The following is a 14,937-nucleotide window of genomic DNA, read 5'->3' as shown; positions in this document are numbered from 1 at the left end:
TAAACCAGCACAGGTATGAAATGTACAGGACAAGACATTTCCTTCTGTGCCGAACAAACCAAAGAATTCTGAAGCTTCTTTAGGTTGTTCATTAGGAAATGCCTTGAAAGACAAATTTTTGCATTGTATTTTTCCCTAAATTTCTTGATGTTATAGTTCATTGGCCTTTGACGGGACTGTTGAAGCTGATTCCTCACTGAACAAAACGAGAAAAGGAAACTACTCTCTCTTTTTTTTTCTTGTAATTTATTTTTTATTGATTTTCAAAATGATTTACAGGACATAGAATCTCAAAATAACAAGCACAAAGCAATAAAATAAATGAAACAGAGAAACAGGTTTATTGATGAAAGACATATAGGTACATATAACGTCAATATATAGCAATAAATTAGCCATCAATATCAGACTGTGGAGTAGGCAAATCAGAAATGTAAAGATCCCACGGTTCCCAATCTTCCTCAAAAATGGGGACAGAATTAGTTTGCAAAGCAGTGACGGACTGACAACTCATGGGACCCCTGGGCAATAGGGGATCATGGGGCCCCTGTGTCCATGCCCAAACTCAAAAAAGCCTATGAAAATGGTACCAAGGCATCTCATGGGGGCCCCTACTGACCCCGGGCCCTCGGGCAGTGCCGAGTTTCCAAATGGTCAGTCCGCCCCTGGTTGTACCTGTTTATCTTCTGTCTTCTCTTCTCTACATCCGTTCAAAGTCCATAATTCATAACGCTTGTTTGAACTGTCAGAAAAATGAGGGTGGAGAACTGAGCTCAGTGAGGAGAGCTCAGTGAGGAGAGATTTGAGAGCTGATTGGATGGAAGGGACACCCTTCCCACCACAGCACACAAGAACAGAGCTGGGATAGTCAATCAGCTGGAGATTCTTCCCGTCACCTTTTTTTCTTTTGGTGTCAGGAAAACTTGCCAGAAGTGATTCATACTGATAGCAGAGGAAAATAGCAGCAGAAATAAAAGACTCTTAGTGCTTTGTTCATATTTCATGTCTAAGTTTTACAACCACTTTAAAGCTACATTAAAAAAAACTCTCCCTGCTGTATGGTACTTTTTTTTCTTGCATTGGTTCATGTCCCCATGGCAGCGACCAGCTCTCCATACCCTTTTCTGACATTGTCTTGCCTATTAGCTTTGAAAATGGCCAAAGTTTAGTATCAAGATTCAGCTTCCCTCCTATCAACATAGACTTAATTGGGGTTCAACGTTAAGTTCAGATTTAACATACTTCACACAGGATTTGATGAATCCCTCATAAATCAAACCCCGGCAGATTTGCTCATTCTCTAGTCATTATGTGTATTATACCATTGTTGCATACAAAAAGGATGTTCAAGCTTTAAAACACTTTCTAATACAAGATTAGAGTATGAATATGAAGGAAAGCTTTCATTTTAAACAGTTTACAATCTGTCCTTAATAACAATTATTTTTGGTCCACCATGACTTGCAAATTTGCACCTGGATATTCCAGTTTGTCTATGGGGAGAAACAGGTCTGGATGTACCCTGTCTGATGTAAAAATATCAGGGGTCAGCAGCTTGTAGGGCAGTGTACAGAGGTCAGCAGGGGATTTCTTTTATTTATTATAGGTTCTTATATGGTGCCATCACACAGCGGTTTTTAAATATATATTGAACATTCACATAAGTCCCTAAACCCTCAGGGAGCTTACAATCTAAGGTCCCTGACTCAGATTCATATATATACTAGGGCTAATTTAGACAGGAACAAATTAACCTACCAGCATGTCTTTGGAGTGTGGGAGGAAACTTAAGTACCCAAAGGAAACCCACGCAGGCACAGGGAGAACGTGCAAACTCCACACAGGTAATGCCATGGTTGAGATTCAAACCGATAACTTAGTGCTGCTAGGCGGAAGTGCTAACCACTTAGATGATGTGATTGTACAGGAATTAGTAAATTGGTAGGGCAGTGTACAGGGGGTGATTACAGCAGAGGACAGAGGTTAGCTGAGCCGAGGACAGGGATCAGCAGGGTGGAAGATAGCGGTCACTGCTGGCAGGGCAGAGGGCAGGGGAAACTGATGGAGAAGCAGAGAACAGGTATCACAGCTGGAGAGGTAGAGCGCAGGGATCACCACTGAAAAGGCAGAGGCCTGGGATCACCACTGGCAGAGCAGAGGCCTGGGATCACCACTGGCAGAGCAGAGGCCTGGGATCACAACTGGCAGAGCAGAGGCCTGGGATTACCACTGGCAGGGCGGAGGACAGGGGTCACTGATGGAGAAGCAGAGAACAAGTATCACCGCTGGAGAGGAACAGGGATCACCCCTGGCAGGGCAGACACCTGGGATCATCACTGGCAGGGCAGAGGCCTAGGATCACCACTGGCAGGGTAGAGTACAGGGATTTTCAGTGACAGGGCAGAGTACAGGAACCGTCACTGACAGGGCAGAGAACAGAGATAGTCACTGACAGGGCAGAGCACAGAGATCACTGCTGGAGAGGCAGGGGACAGTCATCACCAATGGCAGAGCAGAGGACAGAGATCACCACTGGCAGGGCAGAGGACAGAGCTCACCACTGGCAGGGCAGAGGACAGAGATCACCAATGGCAGGGCAGAGTACAGAGATCACCGCTGGAGAGGCAGAGGACTGGGATCACCACTAGCAGGGCAGACTACAGGGAATACCACTGGAAAGGCAGAGGACAGAGATCACTGTTGGAGAGGCAGAGGACAGGGATCACCACTAGCAAAGCTTATTTATCATCCCTGCACTGCACACAATTTCTGCTCCCTACATTACACATAAGCGTAGGTCACATTCCCTCACACACAGCCACAATCTGCAGTGTGCAGCTAGCTGCTATTTTGAAGTTCTGACTTGTGAAATTCCCTGGTGGGAATGGTAGTGCAGCTGCAGTAGCCAGCTACACACTGTGCAGATTGTGGCTGTGTGTAAGGGAATGGGATCTCAGCTATGTGTAGGGTGGGGAGGAAGAGCTGTGTGCTGTGGTGGGATACTAAAGGAGCTCAGTGGCCAGGAACAGTGACTGGGGAGGAGGGGGATGGACAGGGGGCCTTGGGGGGGGGGGTTGGAACTGAAATCTGGTGGGCACAGCCCATCCTAGCATTCCCCTAGATCCAGCCATGGAGAGAAGTAAGGAGACTTATTTCATCACCATAAGGAACTAATGTGATTTTTGGTGCAGTTATTATAATATATAATAAGTAATTTTGTATATTTGTAAATCTGTGTTTTTCATAATAATAAACTGTGACGGAGGGTAGGCAGGACAGAACACACAGAGTAGATGGCAAATGCACAAAGCTTTATTGAGACAAAAAGATGACAGTCACTCAATGGAGGGAATGCAGGGAGGTTGACCTCGCCAGTAAGGGGCAGCATGGAGGGGCTAAAACACTTGTAGTCCAGTACCGAGAGCAAAGGACAAGTCTCTGTAGCAGATTGCAATCCAACAAGGAGGGTAGGGGGTCATCACAGGAACAGTTCAGGTAAAACAGGGGAAAACATATGCTCATGGATCTGACAGGGTGCCTGGTCTCCCAGGGATAGAAAGTAAGACACAGGTACCTGTTGGGGTCTGGAATAGGCGGGTGGTCTCTCCTTTTGGGCTAGGGTCTCAGGCAGCTGGCAGGCAATCTCCCCCCTAGACTGGGGTCTCAGGCAGCTTGCAGGCAATCTCCCCCCTAGACTGGGGTCTCAGGCAGCTGGCAGGCAATCTCCCCCATGGACTGGGGTCTCAGGCAGCTGGCAGGCAATCTCCACCCTGGACTGGGGTCTCAGGCAGCTGGCAGGCAATCTCCCCCCTAGACTGGGGTCTCAGGCAGCTGGCAGGCAATCCCCCTAGGCTGGGGTCTCAGGTAGGGCTTGGATGCGGTCCCCCTCTTAGGTGGGGGTCTTGGAAGAGTCTAGTCACGAGGGTCCTGCCGCAGCTGGGCTCCCTCGGTGGCTGCACAGTGGAGAAGATGACCGGAGCGCCCGGCATCAGCTTCTTAAGCTGATGCAGGATGCTCTACGGTCATCTTGGCAACCAGGGCAGGCCAGAGCTGGTGTGCCTTGTTGCCTGGCAACGAGGCACTCCCCCTGGACACGAGCGCAACCTTTGTCCACATCTCTAAGCAAGGGAACTTCCCGTGCCCGTGCTGCGGATGACAGGGCTGGCGTGGCGTCAGTCTGACGCGGCAGCCTGGAACATCCTCGCAGGAGGTTTGCACCTCTCCCCGGAGAGGTGTGAACCTCGCTACCTTCTCCTCTCCGGCCGCATTGGAGGAGGAGAAGATAGTGGCAGGGGTGGTGAAAGCCGCACCTCTCGTCCTGCGTGGCAGGATGAGAGGTGGAGGGGGGTCATTTGGTAACGGGGAGAGAAACAGGCTAGAGACAGGGGACAACAGTGAGGGGGCCAGGGTGACACTGGGCCACTGGGGACATCAAGGGACCTGGTGGAGAAAATAGTTTAATGAAATTTGTGGACATTTAGCAAGCTGGCAGGAAGGAGGAAACTACGGTAATTGAATTTGGGCCATTTGCCGAATGACACGGAGGACATACAGTAATTAAATCTGGGGACGTTTGGCACAAGGAATTAATGATAAGATTAAGCAGAAGTAATAATTGGCAGGGCCCCTATAACGTGACATAAACAAATACCTATTTTTACATATTACATATTTATTTTCTCCTGCCAAGCTGTCTGACTGCAGAGTAGATAATCTAGCACTGGTCTGGCCCTATTTGCCCTGTAAGGTTGTCAATAGCAGAAAATAAATTTGATTTTAAATACAAAATTCACAGTGATTTGAGAACATAAGTGGACATATGACATATAAATATAATTGTACCGTATTGCACAGCTACCAACCATCCCTTATTTGGAAGGATTGCCCTCATCTTGGAACCAAATCCGTAACCCACTCTTTCCTACTCAGTTGTCCCTCCTGTTGGTCTGCAATTTAAAAAAAGTCAAACATATTTTACTGCAGTAAGCCATTCACTCAACCTTTAAATTATTGCATATGGTATTTTGAAAAACAATTAAAAGCCAAAAGAAGTATGGAAAAAGCATTTGTCAATTTAACCAATCATTTTTTGTGCTTTAATTTTTCATGGTCTGCATGAAAGAGTGTGGCAGGTATGTGTATTTTTCTATATGGTTTGAGATAAAAGGTGTTCCTTGTTACTGAGTTGGCCACAGATCAGGAGGGATGTTATTGAGTTGGCCACAATTTTAACCACTTTCCACTGGCTGTACACATATGTGGCCACTCAGTGGGTGGGCTTTAATGCTGAGTGGCCACATATATGCCTCCCTATGTAAACACTTTACCATGCTGAGAGTGCACTCCCTGCTACCAGCACAGTAACCAGCAGGCTCCCAATGAATACTTGTGGCGTAGTGTTCTACCGACAGTGACCTTTAAAACTGTGGTCCCAGCTCTCTTCATGTCATTGACCAGCTCCTCCCTTGTAGTTCTGAGCTGATTCCTCACCTTTCTTATCATCAGTGATACCCCATGAGGCGAGATCTTGCATGGAGCCCCAGTCCGAGGGAGACTGACAGTCGTCTTTAGCCTCTTCCATTTTCTAACAATTGCTCCAACAGTTGATCTATTTTCACCAAGCAGCTTGGCAATTGCCCTGTAGCCCTTTCCAGCCTTGTGGAGGTCCACAATTTTGTCTCTGGTGTCTTTTGACAGCTGTTTGATCTTTCCCATGGTAGTAGTTGGCGTCTGACTGACTGTGGGGTGGACAGGTGTCTTTAAAGAGCTCAGACAGGTGCTACTAAGTTAGATTAATGAGTGGAGTAGAGGTGGACGTTTTAAAGGCACAGTAACAGGTCTTTAAGAGCCAGAATTCTTGCTGTTTCTTAGGTGTTCAAATACTTATGTTCAGCAGTGCAAGACAAATAAATTCTTTAAAAATCATACAATGTGATTTCCTGAATTGTTTTTTTAAATTCTGTCTCTCAGAGTGGGAATGCACCCACAATGTGAATTTCAGACCCCTCCATGATTTCTAAGTGGGAGAACTTGCAAAATCGCAGGGTGTTCAAATACTTCTGTTCCTCACTGTATATATATATATATATATATATTGAAATATATTGAATATGGCCAAAATTGCAGCATTTCAAATATACGTCAATATATTTGGGAAGAATATTTTTAAAATATATTTCAAATATATGTTTCTTCCAGATGGGTTGTACATCACATAGTAATTGGATTTGGTACTTGTTTAGACTGTTATACAGGAACATTTAGTTGTACTTTAGGGGGCTTTTAATATATCAAATAATCGACAAGCTTTCACAAATAATCACTGTAATTTGTGTAATATGTTTACCTCTTATGATTGTCTGCTCCGTCTAGTGGCCATAATGTGGTACTTTCCTGATTGGGGTATTTCACGAAAATACAGCATTATGGCCACTAGATGGAGCAGATGAACATAGGAAGTAAATATATTACACAAATGATGGTGATTATTTGTAACAGTGATAAGCAAGCCAAAAATCATACAATTTTCTTTTCTTCCACCACAGTCAGTGTTGATGTGGGAATCCCTCTCACAGTGCAATTGTATTCTGCCAGCGAGGTGTGTGGGGATCCTTCCCTGCAGGCACAAGACATTGATCACTGCTGGTTGCTATAGCTACGCAGTGATCACATGCAAAAAAATTTGTCGGGCTGGAACGACGTCAATACAACCAGCCTGCCCACAGATGGATCAAATTTTGGCCGGTCCCTGCTTAACCAGCCGAGATTCGATCCATCTATGGTTGGCTTTGTACACTAGAGCAGGGGCGTCCATAAAGTTGGTGTCACCTGGTGCGGTAACACTTGGTGTCACCCCTTCTGACGGTCCCCGCAGAATGGATGGATCTGCGGATTGAGCATAATGGATCAGAGTCCGATCCATTATGCTCCCCAATCCGCAGATCTGATTTATCCTGCGGGGATCGTTGGCTTGCAACCTATATGGGGTTAACTGATCTCTCCACGACGTCCACGAAAAGGAAAGTTTTAAAGCAAGCCGACGATCCCCACAAGATTGATCGGATCTGCGGATTGGGGAGCATAATGGATCGGACTCCATTATGCTCAATCCGCAGATCTGATCCATCTTGCGGGGATTGTCAGCTTGCTTTACAACTTTCCTTTTTGTGGAGCTCGTGGAGAGGGTCCGGTGTCACCCCGTGCAATAGGTGTCACCCGGTGCGGTGCGCACCCCCCCACACCTGCTTAGGGACACCACTGCACTACAGAGCTACACTACAAGTCCCAATGCTGTGGACAAATGTATTGTCTATGAGGTGTCTTGAAAAGAATAGCAAAATGAACCATCGAAGGTGAAGATAAAATAATGATTCATGAAATAAAATAATTATAAAGATTTGCTCTAGCGAAATTGTTGTTTCATGCAAAAAAAATGCAATTTCACAGCTATGTGGTATTTATGTCAATTTAACATCTAGAGAAAATCATTTTGAAGTAAAACAACAAACACAGTTAAAAGAACTCATGCAGCTTAGTGACCCTGTGACCAAGCTTCTACTTCAATGAATTTCTTTTTATTATACTACTTTTCTCATATTTTTTAATCAGAAACATTATATCATATTTTAGGATAAATATATACAGGTGTACAAATTAGCTAAAAGCTGAAATGGAAAAAAATCCAGGAAAATGCTTTTTCTTGACAGCTGCAGGTTTGCTGGAAATGACATTATGTGTAGATCAAAGGAAAAGTGTTTGATCTGTGCGCTGCTACAGTATTGTTACAGCATATTTATAAATAAAGCATGCAATCTCTGTTTGTTGGCTTCATTCATACAGGGGGCCACTTCAATGCTCCTGATTCCCAAAGCCAGACAAAGAGAGGGATACAGGCAGTGCAGAGGGGGCTGGTTTAGTTTACATACTGTCAATTAAAGGATCCTTCCATTCTTCTACATTACCAGAGGTCAACATCTCATTTCCCCTTCCTTAGACTGGTTCTTGCTGTGCCAACCTAATTTTTGTATCACCTATGCATTCAGTTAGTTAAGAACTTACATCTGTATGCTAAAATGATCAAACTTTCATCCCAAGGATTGCTTTTTGACATGACCTAGTTAAAGCAGAGTTCCAGCTGAAAAAAAAAAAGAAGTCAGCAGCTACAAAAACTGTAGCTGCTGACTTTTAAAATACAGTCACTTATCTGTCCTTCGGTCCAGCGGTGTCCTCACCATGGCTGGTTTCACCGGCTGTCTTCTCTCCCTGGCACCAGCATCTTCAGTGTGGGCAACCGGCTGTGACAGCTTGTGGCTTCACAGCTGGGTGCCCACTGCGCATGCGCGAGAAGCACTGCGCTTTGTGAATGGCCCTGTAGTCTTCAGGGACCTGTCATATGTCCTAGAAGACTACAGGGAGGGAGGGGGTAGGACAACCTCCGCTTCTGATCACCTTAGGCAATCGCAGTGGAAGTTGTAGCAGGTACCTGTCAAATTTGGGTACCCGCTCCCCCCCCAGCCCCCAAAGGTGCCAATCCTTAATGGGGAGCAGGGGACAAAGACTTAAAGCAGAACTTCCCCTTTTTGGATGGAGCTTCTCTTTAACAATTAAAGTTTACCTGTCATGAAAGAATTTTGGGGGTCAATACTTATGGACATGGCTAGCCAGGTGGTAGAGATATATAGGGAACATGCAGCACAACTTTTCCATTAGACATTTTGTTAGGTAACAAGTAATACGCAGTTTTAAAGTGGTTGTAAACCCTTACATAAACCCAGTGAAATGACTGCCCTCTGAGATACACAAAGATGAAACAAATCCTCATACATGAGGTCTGTTTATTTGAAGCATTCTCTTCTCTACATCCATGCAAAGTACAGAATTTATTAAGCTTGTCTGACCTTTCAGAAAATGGGGCAAAGAGCTGAGGTTACACACTGCAGGGCTTCATGAGGAAAGCTCTGAGAGCTGATTGGAGGGAGGGGACACACTCTCTTCACACAGCACATAGAAACAGAGCTCAGGCTGTCAATCACAGACTGTGTGCTGGAGATACCTACCCTGTCACCTTTTTCCCTCTTGGTGTCAGGAAAACTTGTCAGAAGTTATTCATGCTGATAGTAGAGGAAAGAGGCAGCAGACAGAAATTATACTTAGTGCTCTGGATAGACAAGCACACACTATAAAGTGATATGTTTTGTTCATATTTCATGTCTGAGGTTTACAACTACTTTAACAACGCATTTCTCTTTCAACTCTTCAACTCTGTACAGCAAGGCATCTCTACACACACACACACATTGATTTTTGGTACCTGATTTTGATCTATAAATGGGAAAAAAGCGTGGAGTTAAGATTTAAATGTTGAATTGCAGGATGAGACAAATATACATTAGGGAGGGATATGCTTTGTTCATATTTTACATCTTAGGTGTAGCACTCTCCTAGGTAGCTAGGGGGAGCTAGACTACAATGGTTAGACAGTGGCTGAGCAGCAGCGCAGGTGTAATAGCCAGAGTCGGGTCACATTTTGGTCAGGGCTGAGAGGCCAGCCCCTCTGAAATTTCCCCCCTGCTTTAGAGCTTTGGAGGAAGACCCTAAAGGCAGTGGGTGGATCTGAGGAGTGGGTGGTTGCACTCTCCACGGATCCTAGCCAATCCCCAACAGGAGGTTGGCAAAGGGCTGGGACACCCTTAAAAGTGTTGTAGCAGGAGAGTTCGGGTGGAAGATCGTGAGGAAGATGTAAGGCTGCAAGGAGGATGCGAAGAGGCCCAGTGTGATGGGGCTTACCTTCAGTCCTGGAGCTGGAAAGGAGGAAAACTCAGAGCTCAGCGGTTCCCTGAGAAAGAATTACCTGTATGGCAGGGAAGGAGTGGCCCAGCTGATAGGCATGGTAGCAGCCACCAACCCATAAGCAGTACAGGAGAGGATCTGAGTGAGTAATGCTACACCCACTGGGCAGATAGGGGAAGGAGCACTCTGGTGGAAAACCAGACTGGCCACCTACCAGTGACTGTCTATCTCTTAAAGTGAGAGGAACCAGATCCCCTGTTCAGGGATACCTCCAGATTGCTGGGTGAAAAGAAGTTCATCTAAGGTCTGGGTTGGTACACTAAGGAGACACTGGCTAGCTCTCCAACAGAGACTGCTCTGCAGAGAAGGCTTGTAAATAGTTCCAGGAAGTTGTACTCAGTTCATCAGTATCCTTAGGCATCCTGTACACCCCTAACCCTATCCCAGTTCAAATTCCCTAAACCAAAGCTCGAGGACTGATTTCTGACTCTTTTATGAAGTTGTGTGATGCCTGCCTCTGCAGGACTATAGGGGGACCCAAATCTTCTCTTGCAACTCCTAAGGGGGTAGTGCTATGGAGGTTTACAGCCACTTGAACTCTAAGTAAGAAAACCGAGTCATTCACTTGGCTATGTTTTCTTGTAGAGGTGTACACATCACAAAGTGGCTGTACAGAATTACAAATCCTTTGTCAGATATGACAATTTCTAAATGGTTATTTCACTTTCAATATACAAATTGGATTCCTTTTTTTGTAGTGTAGTAGCAATTTTGGAAAACCAGGAAACTCTGGACACAGACCTTGATGAAAACAAGTGATTTATTAAAACAGTGCTGAGTGACCCAGCCAGGCACATGCCTGCAAAGCCTAGTGATTTGTATCTACTTCTTACAAGCGTATATACTGATGATTACGTCACAATGCATACATTTCTTCTTTCAGTTTCTATACACTCAAAAGGCTTTCTAAACTCTGCAAAATATAACCTTGGGATAGCAGCTGCAGATAAGGGTACTAGCTACAAGCTGGTACACATTACTCACAGGAAATAAGGGGGGGGGGGAAATGAACTAAAAACTTTGCTTTTACAAACACAGGCTGCTAGAAGTGTTTAAAGGGGAACTCTGCTATATCTGGGTGCTACCACAGTAGGTTACACTCAAGTATTTCAGCAATTTTCCTGCAATTTAGTGTCAAGTAATACAAACAATATTTTACTATATGTGATACCTATGATTTTACAAAAACGACGGTAGGATTCAGACAAATCCATTGAGATAATGAAATATTTTTGTGTTTTTTTATGATTTTGTTCACAGAATTTACACTTTACAGAAGTGTTACTATTAGGGAAGTGTGATTTCCTGTTTCTGAGCTGAGATGTAATTCAGCAGGTGTGCTGACAGCAGAAATTTAGACTCGAATCAAACATGATGTTCTTACATTAAAATACCCCGGAGACTTCCTCAATAGACAGCTCCAGATTTAATTATAAATAAATGTTATGAACTTTGTCAGTTGTGTTGAAGATAAGATTTAATCACACAAATAGCTTCACATGTTTGCTGTAAATCTTCTTATTTAATATGAGCATAGATAGAAGTATATTTTAGCAGAGCATTTGGGAGGGTAATCAAAATTGGTATCAGGTTTACATCAATTAACTGTGGCCGGTGCTAATGATTATATGTTTAAATCAATGCTCTCATTTTGCTTCCTACCACATATGTGAAGTTTTCATCCTGTTCAGAGGCAGCCATTTCTGCTCTGAGCATCACCGGCTTTAAAATAGTAGGTTTTTTTTTTGCTCAACCATTTGCCCTCCAGAGGATTTACCCCCCTTTCTAACCAGGCCATTTTTTGAGATACGGTGCTGCGTTACTTTAACTGACAATTGCACGGTCATGCAACGCTGTACATAAATGAAATTCATGTCCTTTTTTTTACCTAGAAATAGTGCTTTCTTTTGGTGGTATTCAATCACCAATGCAGTTTTTATTTTTTGCGCTATAAACAAAAAATCTGACAATTTTGAAAAAAACTCCAATATTTTTACTTTGATATAAAACATATCCAATAAAAAATTTTAAAAATCAAATATCTTCATAAATTGAGGCCAAAACGTATTCTGCTACATGTTTTTGCTAACAAAAAATCCCAATACGTGTAAATTAATTGGTTTACGTGAAAGTTATAGTGTCTACAAATGGTGGTATATATACTGGAATTTTTATTTTTATCTTTTTTATACTAGTAATGGCGGCAATCAGCGACTTATAGCAAGACTGCGGGACTGCAGCTGGCATTCTAACCCTGGGTGGGAACTGAATAACTGACACTGACATCCCCAATGACATTAATATAGTGATCAGTGCTAATAAAAAGTACTGACACTGTACTAATGGCACTGGGCAGGAAGGGGTTAACATGTGGGGTGATCAAATGGTTTACTGTGTGCTGTGTGTCTTTTACTATAGAGACATGTTGTGCATGCTGTGCAGAGAGATACAAAACAGCATGTCCATGCTGACAGGAGCGAGACCTATGTTGTTTACACACAGGTCTTTCCCCTGTCATCTTTACCCGGCGATCGCTGAGTGTCAGTCAGGAATCGCTGTCTGGGACCCGGTGATCGACATCTCTAGCCACCAATAGCGGCACAGGTAGAGAGGCGCGCATGACAGCCCCCTACTCAGGAATGCAAATCACGTATATATACGTGATTTTGTGCAGCCCTATAGCAGTTCTTCTGCTATAGGGCGGAGGGCAAGTAAGTGGTTGTAAACCCTCACATATACCCAGTGAAGTGACTGGCCTTAGATGATACACAGATATGAAACAAATCCTCCTATATCAATTAAACCTGTTTATCTGCAACTATCTTTCCCCTACATCCACTGAAAGTGCAGAACTTACACAGGATCTCTTAGCTCAAAAAAAGCAGGGGGCGAGAAGCTGAAGTTACAGCAGTGAGCAGAGCTCTGAGAGCTGATTGAAGGGAATTGACACCCCCCCCCTCCACACAGCACACAGGAACAGAGTTGAGGCTGTCAATCAGCTGGAGGTCCCTCCTCTATCACCATTTTTCTCTTGGTGTCAGGAAAACTTGTCAGAAGGAACTCATGCTTAGAGCAGAGGAATGAGGCAATGGACATAAATGACACCTAGAGCTTTGGATTACAACAAAAACAAACTGTAAAGGAATATACTTGTTCATGTTTCATGTCTGAGGTTTACAACCACCTCAACACATTGAGCACAATAAAAAAAACATTTAGTGGTAACCTTTACTGCATGCTAAAGATCTTACCCCAACACCTGCAGTTTACAACATTCAATGCTGTTGGCTCCTGCTTTTTCCATGAGCTTCCAGTCTTCACATGAAAGACTTAAAGTGGTTCGATAGGCTCAAGGTTTTTTACCTTCATGCATTCTATGCATAAAGGTAAAAAACCTTCTGTGTGCAGCATCCCACACAGCCCCCCCAATACTCACCTAAGCCCCCTCTCGATCCAGCAATGTGCACTGGAGTCTAGACTATCCCGGGACTCCCTCTTCTCATAGGCTGAGACAGAAGCGGGAGCCATTTGCTCCCACTGCTGCCAATCACAGCCAGTGAGAAAAGAGAGGGGGTGGGGCCGAGCTGCTGCTTTGTGTGTGAATGGACACATGGAGCAGTAGGTGCCCCCCATAGAAATCTGCTTGCTGTGGGGGCACCCAACAGGAGGGAGGAGCCAGGAGAGTCTGCAAGGGACCCGAGTAGAGGAGGATCCAGACTCCTCTGTACAAAACCACTGCACATAGCAGGTAAGTATAGGCATGTTTGTTATTTTTTCTTAAAAAAAAAAAACTTTTAGAATCACTTTAACAGTGGACAGTACAGTCTGGAACCAGTCTATTAACTTGAAGATGAGAGGGAGGAAGGAGGAGCAGTGGAGTGCCTTGCCATGCTAGGCTACAGGGCTGCGTGTTTCTATTAATGCACACAGCGTCGGGAGACACAACTCTGGCTTTATAGGATGCCACCCTGAAACAGAAGACTTGGGGCAGCAGTCATTAAAACAGCTTAAAAAGGAGTTTAGGAAATTATCAGAAGATAAAAAAAGTTGCATACTTAAATCAGCTACTGATAAAACTGAGAGTTTAATATCACTGCTCTCTTTAATTGAAAAAAAAAAAATATCTGTAGTACCCTGCAAAAGAATGGCGATTATATTGACCCCTGTGGTGGCTTGTGTCTCCTGTCTTCAATCTGTTCAGTGCTTCAGTCTCCATCAGTGTCTTTGGTATTTAACACTTCCATGAGTGTGGGGTGTCTATGTCCTCCATCATGTTTTGTGGTTTCATCTTCTGACTCCTCTCTCACTACAGGACACATCATGATATGGGGCAGGGGACAGGCAACCAACACTTCCAGAAGCGTTGAAGACACTGATGTTTAAACATTTCCTTACTTCTCAAGGTGAAGGGAATAGAAACAGGTTCACTTTAACCATTTCAGGACCGCCCTATAGTAGATATACGTGATTTTGCATTTCCGGGTAGGGGGGCGCGCTGCCCACCATGCAGCCATTGGATCCCAAAAATGTCAATCACCAAGTCCCGGCAAGCGATTCATGGCCAGGACTCGGTGATCGGCAGAGAAGCTGACAGAGGAGAGATCTATATGTGATTTTTCAGTTCCAGGTGGGGGGGGGGGGTGTACACGCTGCCCTACCCATGCTGCTATTGGTTGCAGCGGATGTCAATCACTGAGAGGGGAGAAATCTGTGTGTAAACAACACAGATCTCTCTCCTGTCAGCAGGGAAGTGCTACTTTCTATCTCTCTGCACAGCAACCCTTTGATTGCCCCAGATGTTAACCTCTTCCTTCCCAGTGTCATTAGTACAGTGATCAGTGCTATTTATTAGCATTGATCACTGTATTAGTGTCACTGGAGATATCAGTGGCAGTTAGTCAGTTCCCACCCAGTGTCAGAATGCTTGCTGCAGTCCCTCTATAAGTCCCTGATTGCCACCATTACTAGTATAAAAAAAATAATAATAATTCCAGTATATAAACTGCCATTTCTAGACGCTATAACTTTCACATAAACCAATTAATATACACTTATAGGGATTTTTTTTTACCAAAGGCGTGTAGCAGA

This window comes from Staurois parvus, unplaced genomic scaffold (assembly GCF_062004578.1).
Source record: "Staurois parvus isolate SC_StPar_1 unplaced genomic scaffold, SC_StPar_1.0 ptg000081l, whole genome shotgun sequence".
NCBI classification, from domain to species: Eukaryota; Metazoa; Chordata; class Amphibia; order Anura; family Ranidae; genus Staurois; species Staurois parvus.
This window is presented reverse-complemented; position numbering follows the sequence as displayed.